Below are 9,947 nucleotides of genomic sequence, written 5' to 3' on the forward strand. Positions count from 1 at the left end.
CAGATTCAACCGCTACGTCGCGAAGGAGTACCCTCCAGGATTTATTATTATCACTAGCGGAGGCTGTTATTATCGCTATTTCCTAGCTTAATAAATCAGACCATTTTTGTGTCAACGTTCACCTCACGTGCCTGACATACGTGCGATCGGTAGCCATGATAAAACGTCCTCTTTCACGTCTCCTCGTCGTAGGTATAACACGTAGGGAGCCATAAGACGCCGAAGAACTCATTCAGAGAACAAAAAGACCCTTTTCTCGATATCTAATCTCTAAACCATCTAAGGCTGAATGAGTAGTTAAGGCACATGGCTCCAATTCCATTCACGGCGCTGCGTGTCCTCTTCTGGTTTCCAGTCGAGGAAGGGTGGGTTTGTCTGGGTAACTTGGAGGTCTGACTTTTCCATTTTCTTCCACGTTTCCTTCTAGGAACCGAAGCTAGATCATTACTGTTTGTTTGTGCTCCCTGTTTGGTCGACAATCGCTTTCCTCCGGGGCCCTATAATTTGGTAGCCCGATTGGCTGTTGGCGCATCTCAATTAGGGAGGCTCCAGCCTGGGCCCACGACGGAGTGGAGTGGCAGTTAAGTGATGTTCATCATGTTCCCTGGGGTTTTATTTTCAGACATTTTGAAAGTGTCCTGTCATATCCTGCTAGACCCCTTTTTCTCAGCTACCGTTTCCACACTACTTTGTTTACCCTGAAATGTACAACCAATGAATAAGTAACATTACAGACGTATAAGCTAATATTATTTCCTTATATTTACAACGCAATACATGATCATCGTGTTGAGCGCAACTATTGTGGTTACATAATTTCCAACCACTACACTGTATAAACGCATGCCAGGCAAGCGGCAATTTCACTACAGAATTTAATTTTGTCTACGTTACGCTGATACCAGAATGGCTACTCTATATCTATATGTATATGTACCTAGTGTAGATACACCAACGGTATACCGCACTCATCTATAGCTTGGTAACGAATCGAACATCCATGTCTAAATTTCGAATCGACCTTCCGCCACTCTCCGGACGACACGCATAATTGCGCCACGAGCGAGCCGAAATTTCGTTCAATACGATCGGCGGAGCAGTTTCCCCTCACGAGTAACGACCAAGTTATTTCCGTCAGTTCCGGTTTCGAGAAATCCCCTAGATTCGATCCCGCCACTGCGTCGACTTGCTGTTTGTACCTGAAATACATACAGCTAACGTCTTAAAGCCGAAATTGAAATCTGCATTCGCGATGCCCATTTCTGGTCGAGCTACACGTCGAATAAAAATCACTTTTCATATAAATACGAAATCAAATCATTCGTTATTCTCTATGTAGCTCGTAGGTATACCGCTTAACGTGGCTTTTATATACGAATGAAAGCCAGAGAGTGTAAAGATACATTCTAAATGGGATGTGGAAATCAATTTGATAGACGCGGCGAACGCGTGCCGAATTACCTCTACGTGACATCGGCCGGTTTTGCCATTTTCTGATTATTAACGTGGAATCCAGAGACGATCCTTGTTTCCCCGAGTGATTCTGCGTACTACTGGGTATTATTCTCAGGAGTATTTTGAATCTGTAAAAAATATATATAACTTTTCCATGTATATTCGGAGTTTTAATTGTTCGTTACTCTGTTATATGGTAGCTCAATGAAAACGTTGATTAACCTTTTGCATCCGATATAATCCTTGGCGGGACAAGCTGCTAATCCTCATCCTGTCATCCTGCAGGAGAGTTCCAGGACCGTGCGACGGGACGGATTACAACACGTACCAAATTAACCTTTGTCTTCGGATCCAGGCTCCCTGTCCAATAACACCTCCTGTATCTATGGTGGATGTCGTTTACATGAAAATTCACTTGGACCAACCTGCGACTAATGGCGACGTAGGTCACGACACGACAGTCTCACACAACAGGTGTCCAAGATCCTAGGGATTTCGATACTCATCGATAAATCTTCGTATTACAAGGTCCTGATGTCCGAACCGTTTGTCAGGAATGATTCTACCTGACGAGAGTGCGGGTGACATTTTTGGATGTTTCATGTAAAAAGAAAAAAATGATATTTACACATAATTAGTACTGTAAGTTAATACGAATTTTATTCGAATTTTGATAATAAAAAATGTGAAAAATCGACGAAACGATGAAAAAAAATTGTTCGAAAAGATAAAACCAAAATTTTGAGGTGCGTCGGGAAATACTTTACTTATAAAATGGCGTCCTTTCGAAGGGTGGTTACATATATATTCCAACCCCTCGTGCAAACCCTCCGGGCTCGGGGTGCGGCATGTAACGTTATGTAACCGTATACATACCCAAGATCCCTTTGGGTTATGGGGTAGGGCTTTGTCACTTGGCCATGTGTCGCTAATGCGACTCCCATGGGGGGTCATTTCTATTCTATTTCCCTTTCACGGGGTGTGTCGCGACCTCCCCCTTATCGCTTATGGTAAACGCATCATGGAGACCCCACAAGGGTGCTTGCAGATTGACGTAAAATCAATGAGCGAAGTCAATGGGTTTTGTCGCCCTATGGCTGGACTTTGGACTCTACGGGGTTGCCATGAGTACTACGTTTCTGTACCATTAACGAACTCGTTACCCACTTATCAACGTGACTTTTCAATTCCACCAATTCTTGCCATTCGAAGAGTTAAGGTCGATGACCATGAGAATAAAAAAATGTTTTTCATTCATTTGGATTATAATTATTAGAAATTTTTTAGAATAAAAATTTATTTTGAAAATATTTATATATTTAAGTAAGCTCTACCCCCGTAAACAGACCTGGTGAAATAATTGAACTAACATATGTTTCGTGCGTCAATCTGTAACCGACTCTTGACTACCGCAATTTTCACAATACATATACATACATATATATACGTATTAGTACAATACTATATATATATATTTGATCTTCAACAATACCCATTGGAGTGCTGTCTCGAAACTCGAAGAGTCATCGCCGCTAACGAGACGCCATAGCACTCGTATTCGCCATTAAAGTCTTCCGAAGGGATTTTCGACCTTGCCGATATAAAGCACCGTAGGAAATTCATTCGTCGCGGTTCGGAATTAGCGACGCTCTCAATTTGCTACTGTCGAGGTGCGATTTCGTTGGTACGATTTTTCCAACCGGTTTTTACTTCGTTGTATATCGCGAATCTGACAGTAGCCTGGATATACAAAATTATACAGGAAATCACACGGTAACGCAATCGGCTGGTTATCGATTACCAGTTGGTTATTTCTGGCGTTATACGGCGTTAATTTTAATAAAAGGACGGTTTTGTCTCGATCGTTCTTATGAGTGGCAGATGGAGTGCGGTCGAAATACTGATTCTGGACTCTGATACCAAGTGAATTATCATTGCTTGTTCTGCACTTGTCGACAGTTCGAAATTATATCCATTATACATCTCGGAGCGACGCTAATACGAAAGTAAGGCATGACTTCTTATTTTTTCTTTTTGGATTTATTTCCCCTAAGTGGGGATCAAGTGCCAGGAGACATTACTAAAATGGACCACCGTCAATATGACCGTGTACCGGTACCCTGATTAGTGACATGTAATAAAAAAATTTGTTGTACATACCAAAATCATTTTTATTTACCAAGAAACAAAATCATGGAATGCACTACAGGTGCGATTGGTACTTGGTTGATATTTTTATTTTTTTCTGAAAAGCTTGTTACAGTACGATGGGTCAGCAATGTTTTTCAGTGACAATGTAATGCAATAAATTATGCGTCTTCGGATCGTTCTTTTTTGTTATTATCGTCAACGATCTTGTGGAAAAGAAATGGGATTTTTTTCAAAAATTTGGAAAATATTTAATGAATTTTTTAAAAATCAAAAAGAATGTTATAACGAATGAAAAATTACGATCAATCAGGAATCTGTCTTGTCTATAGGAAAAATTGAGGGAACGATGTGAAACGTAGATTTTTCTCGTGTGTCGACAGGGTTGCTAGAAGCCGCGAGACCGTCAGTCGCTATGGGGTATTTATTCATCGCCATGGCGACGGGATGGCGAACAGAGCTGCTCATTTGTTTGTCATTTCCTCGACGAATCGCGGAAACAATGCTCGAGCAGAGCGCGAAACAAAAAAGAATCCCGAGGGCCGAGAACGGCGCGCTGATGGGATACCGTTGTTACCAGGGGGAAAAAAGTGAAATACGGGAATTACGTGTTCTGGAAAGAGCACTTGAGTGCTGATTTTTATTTTGTTTCCGGTACGAGGTACGTGACTGTAGAATTTTGTCTTATGAATCACCTGCAATAGATTTCGCTCAAATTTTCACAACGAGCGCGACACGGAAAACAATGTTGTTTTTCACTAGTCAAAGAATATTGCAGTTATTTCGATGTTTTAATTTTCGTTCGGTGTTAGAAATTTTAACATTTATTTTTTCTGAAAAATCAATGGCAATTGAAAATTTTAAAATTGCAATGTTTTTTCTTTCAATTGCATAAGCTAACAGCCAGCGTGTAAAAACTTGGACGAAACAAAATGGCGACATCCCCCATGCTTTTCACTCAGGGATAATGTGTCGTAGGAGTGAACCGGGGGTTGCTATCCAAGGGTCGCGTGTGTGTCATTCAAAGTCGATGAGGAGGTGAGCTAAAGCGTTTCGCGCGTGGATGTAACTATTGATTGTGTCTCTATTATGTAGTGGAGAGAAATTGAGATAGGGTGAGTGCCTTTACGGGAGAAGCAGACTTATGAAAAGAGACACAGTGATAAAGAGATATATACGTATGTATATATATATAGAGAGAGAGAGTCAGTAAGGTTGGTAAAGGACCAAAGAGGGTGGCAGAGACCCCTAAAGTACGAGCATTCAATTGACTCCGCCATATTGAGTTTGGTTCTATAGGTTCTCGAGTCTATAGGGTTTGTCGGGACCAAGACACGTTATACCGAGGTCCACATGGAGGTTCTTTTTCAAGTAATGAGATTACAGTGCTTTTTACGTGACTGAAATCCTTGCAATGTTAACTACCTTGTGCATGTTCAGTTTTAAGATTTACAATATTTTTCAAAAATATTTTACACGGTTATGGAAAAAAGAAATAATTTGAAAAAGATTTTTCGTAGAAAAAAACAATCACGAATCTTTTCTATATATCGGGTGGCAGAAAAAAATTGATGTGGAAATCTTTGACGATCTAAAGATAGTTTTCGAAATTGTATACATCATCGAAGATTTGAAGATTGGTTTTTCAAAGTTCGTTTTGTACCGAATAACAGAACCACAAAAGATCCTTATACGATATGTATCAAATTATGCTGGTAATAGGAAATGGCGGCAACGTTACACCTACCAGGTGTTACATGCGCTTCAGAATGTTGAGTGAATTTAATACAATGCATTGTAACGCGTTTGCCGCACAATAATCGGGACACAATGCGTGCGACTTCGCACAAAAGGTGTTACTTTAATGGGAATCTGGTTACATCGAGCAACGCGTCAACATTTTCACCATTTTTCCTTTGTCTGTAATATAAATCTTCTGAAATGTAGCTACGCGACAAACTTTTACGGATACAAATTTTGAGTTTTTTTTAAGTTAGGTATTTCGGGGTATCTCGTTTTCAAGACCGAAGTCGTGTCTCTATTGAACGGCTCAATGGCGTTTCTATAACGATTAGGTTGATACGGCTTTCAAATTGCGATATTCGATACAAATGATATTTTCTTTTTGAATTTGTTAAAAATTAATGTCGCTGTCATCGGTACCAACAAGTTTTGTTCTCGAATAATCGTAAGTCGAGAAAGAAATTTTTAAGCCTAATTTTTGATACCCAAATATGTTAAAAGTGGAAAATAACATTTTTTGTACAAATTTTAAATCCCTAGCAATCATTATTACGACACATTGTTTTATTTTTGTTCTTAACAGAAGCAAAGAATAATTTAGGTATACTTTTTATCGATACTGAAACTTTCCCCAACTTGGTTCCGACGGATGCAGAATAACTTTATAGAGCGAGATCTTCGCGACTACGCGAAACAAGAAATTTGCCACTCAAAACTTTAAAACAGTTTAATAACATTCAAATTCTATGGTCACGTAACGTTATTGCAAGACGTCTCATAAATTTAATATCTTGCATAAAAAACTCGCCTTCGTTAAACCCACTCGACATGAAAAGCTCCTCGATGCCAGGAGAATGGCAGCGACACAAGTACAAAAAAGATAATGAAAAATAATAGGTAAAAGAAAAAAGACATACCGAAACGTTCGTTAACGCAAAATGCAGCTTGCAATAAAATTGTCTTGCACCTTAAGAAAGCATATTGAGCAAAAATCAAAATGCAGTCGCTTCCGGAAGAGTACTTGAGCGACTGAAGAGCACTTCGCTATTATAGTGAAGGACTTCGCGGTGCTTGACAAATCAGTCACTAATTGCATTCGTGACATGGTCCCAAATTCCAAGCAGCCTTTTCACTCGGAACGTAAAATTTCATTTCTTCCTTTACCACACACAAATTAAATTCTGCAACAAGTCATTTTCTCATACAGAAAACATAAAACAGGCACAACAATTTAGTTGCTAAAAATTTTAAAAAATTCTTATTAAATAGTATATCCCTGATCAATTTAATATACATCCACGATACAATAATGAAATACCTATGTACCACTCAAAGATAACCGGATAAGTTTTACATACCCACTATAAGATAGAAAAACTCTGATAATACACTTCGAGTGAAACGTTCTGAGCACAGAAGGCTCCTCTATTATTCTCTATTATCGTAATGACAGATAATCATAAGATTCCCATGGAGTGTCTCATTACGAATGGAGGAGCCCTAATTCGCCAGTTAACGACGAGAACGAAGGTCTCGAGACTCTTAAAACGATTGACAGATTCGAGTACGTATTCATCTCTGAAAATTTGACCGAACATAAAACCCTAGTGTATATAATTAATCGATTAAATTTTATATACGTTTAAATATCGCAGCAGTTCTCTACATCATCACTGCCACCAACAAAATTACGCTAAATTCTCTAGAAACGGTCGAGTGCGCAACATAGTTTGCGCAGCGACGTCTACGCGTAGTATACACGAAATATTAACGTGCACGTAAAAGTGATTATCCGAGCTATAAACGGGCTGAGTTTTCATCCGGTTTTCATGCGTCCGCATAGCCACGTCACGAGTTTTAACAATGGCTGCGTCACCATGCGTACATATCTACCGACGCTGTACCTACCTACCTAACCATCTACCTATCTACAACCAACACCCCTTACACGTCTCCCTGCGGAAACGCGACGTCTCCATGGTTACAACATTGAAACTCACCGAGGGGATGACAAAATGGAGAGCCGTAATACTAGCTCTGACAAAGGGAAGGTTTGAATCCAGGAACGAGGACAGGGAGTAGGATGTATCTTATAGCCGAAGAAATATCAGCCATAATGTAAGTAGATATATAGATATACAGTATCCATAGTAAAAAGACAGATGGTTACATACCTCGAGTGACAGCAGTAATGGCGATAATACCACGGCAAAGAAACAGTTCTGCGCTTCTTCGTAAGCACTCTTGAAAATTTTTTTGGATTATTTGATAGCATGATAGATTATTCGTATCCGGTAGATGTTCTATACAGAAGAGAAGGACAACCTAGACACCAGATGTTACTCGTAGTCATTCCAAGTATTTTAAAATGATTCACTCCGCTCGTTGTAAACGGTGGCGCCCGCATTGACACTATCTTCAATCTTTAGAAGCTCGAAATCACGGTAACACTCGTAACGGACGAAGCGGACTGTGGGTTTCGGTTGTCCGAGACCATTTTTCTTTTTTCTCTTGCCGCGAGATACTATCGGGAGATCACTGAGAAAACTGTTTCTGAAGGGACGTGAACAAGATGGCCGTCGTGTCTCTGGAATTGATATAAAATAAATAAAAATTCGTAGACTCATGTAAACAGATGACGAGGACCATGAGTCAAAATGGCGGGATCCCTTAATAATGTAATCCACGATGAGATGGACATGGGTGAAAGCTGGATAAGAGGTAGGTAGAGTGAGGCTGTAAGAGTGAGAAAGAGAAAATTGACGGGAAGCGAAAAGGGAGAGGACCACGACGTATCTCTCGGATTACGTCTTAACAAGCTCCACGACGTTCATTTGTCTTATCCGCTCTTGCTAATATGACAGCAGCTGCTGAAATGATTAATTTACCAAGGGAACTGCTGTCGTACCGTGGCAAAATTCGAGGTTATGTCGCCATCTCGATTAATCGGCCCGACATAATCATAGGCGCGATGGCGTTTCTTAATGACAATCACGAACGATTATACTTTTAATGACTGTTCATTGCAAATTGACTCTATGCTATATGAGTGTATTTTTGTAGTTGAAGAATTCGTATTTTAAGAATGGAAATCAATTTAACGTGTATCTATAGTATCGATATTACTTTCGATTGTTATGTCATTTCTGTACTTTAATAATGATAAAATAAGTTACACGTAATCACGATATTTATCTAGATACTTTCTGATCTGAATCAAGACTGATCGAAGCATAGTAAATGGTAGCTGTGCGCCACACCTAATTGGATTGACTTTCAATTTGTAAGACCACCCTGTAGAATCTACTAGGTAATGATTACCGATCGATGACTAATCTGACTTGGAATAGCTGGTAATGTCATCGCAGGGATAGTCACGCATCGCACTTCCTTCTAACGAGCCTAACCGACTTGATTAACACGTAGATTTGCGCGAACAAAGAATACGAACAATTGAACCCATCGCGTACATATAGAGTTACAAAATGAGTGGGGAATATTAAGTTGCAACAAAATGGCTGTCAGGCGAGTTGCGCCCCTGGCGAAAAAATAGGTATGTGTTCTCTCTCTCCTCTCTGGTCTTCGTGGCGGCTCTATCGTTACGTGACATGGCTTGAAATATTGCCACGCATGCGTCCACGAGGGATGGATCGAAAGCTCCGCCCGAGACAGCCTTTGTTTAATCCAGCTACTACGCCCATCACATGTGCTCCAAAAACTGTTTCTCTACAGGATTTTAATATTTTATGCTTTTTAACACTCTTGATACCCAACATGGGAGACCTTTGAATGCGACTTGTTCGATCGTGATAAACTGTACAACTTTTTGTGAGATTTACTTAGATTAGTAAAAATTGTGATTATTCAAGGGATGATAAAATACTTGTATCATGGGGTGATACCATTTTTTTTTAATTCAAATATTGCATGAAAAATTGTATTTGGATGTTTCTATTTATGTTTCAGAAACTCTAGTAATATCTGTATAGATTCAGTCACGTGTTTACTTAGGATTACGAAAGGGTGTAATATTTTATTAAAAATAGAACATATTCGGATTAACATTTATTTTTAACTTCATAAAAACAATAGGTAGCGTGGCCGAGCGGTCTAAGGCGCTGGTTTAAGGCACCAGTCTCCTCGGAGGCGTGGGTTCGAATCCCACCGCTGCCATGTTTTTTACAAGTTCATTGACATATTTGTTAATAAATAATTATATATTGTTTATTGTAACCTAACATTATTGTAAAAACGTAAAATATTATCCAGCAATGCTTGTATCGATGCGTTATTTAGAGACCTACCATATCGACGTAATATTTCATATATCTCCTGCCGCTGCATTTAGAATTTAATATTCTACATAACCAACAGAAGAACTACAATTTGTTTTCGTATAATATAGTTCACATTGACGCTACCGTAGCACTTCTAATACTTCTTATAGGTACAATAAACATCCGTATCTATTAGTTTTGACAGAATATAAATAGACCAGACATGCCCCTGTATTCTGTCTCGTGATTTTCATAAATAGAATATATATCTATTTATAACATTTCAATAGGTAAAGTCAATTCGTAAGCGTCTGCAAAGCCTAA

At 39.3% G+C, this 9,947-nt stretch overlaps 2 long non-coding RNA genes and 1 other non-coding gene across 3 annotated transcripts; 1 reads left to right on the top strand and 2 right to left on the bottom strand.

Annotated features, from left to right (window-relative positions):
• Positions 1 to 52: 52 nt before the first annotated feature.
• On the bottom strand, positions 53 to 1,565 carry LOC112495408. The gene is made up of 3 exons (XR_003061885.1): positions 1,462 to 1,565; positions 938 to 1,199; positions 53 to 698 (listed from the first exon to the last, which is right to left on the bottom strand). It is a non-coding gene; the product is annotated as an uncharacterized LOC112495408 (long non-coding RNA).
• A 120-nt stretch (positions 1,566 to 1,685) lies between these two features.
• LOC112495409 lies at positions 1,686 to 8,308 on the bottom strand. The gene is made up of 3 exons (XR_003061886.1): positions 7,521 to 8,308; positions 1,881 to 2,021; positions 1,686 to 1,815 (listed from the first exon to the last, which is right to left on the bottom strand). It is a non-coding gene; the product is annotated as an uncharacterized LOC112495409 (long non-coding RNA).
• Positions 8,309 to 9,437: 1,129 nt separating this feature from the next.
• On the top strand, positions 9,438 to 9,519 carry Trnal-aag. The gene has a single exon. It is a non-coding gene; the product is annotated as a tRNA-Leu (tRNA).
• Positions 9,520 to 9,947: the final 428 nt, after the last annotated feature.

This window comes from Cephus cinctus, unplaced genomic scaffold, assembly GCF_000341935.2.
Source record: "Cephus cinctus unplaced genomic scaffold, Ccin1 Ccin1_scaffold0101, whole genome shotgun sequence".
NCBI classification, from domain to species: Eukaryota; Metazoa; Arthropoda; class Insecta; order Hymenoptera; family Cephidae; genus Cephus; species Cephus cinctus.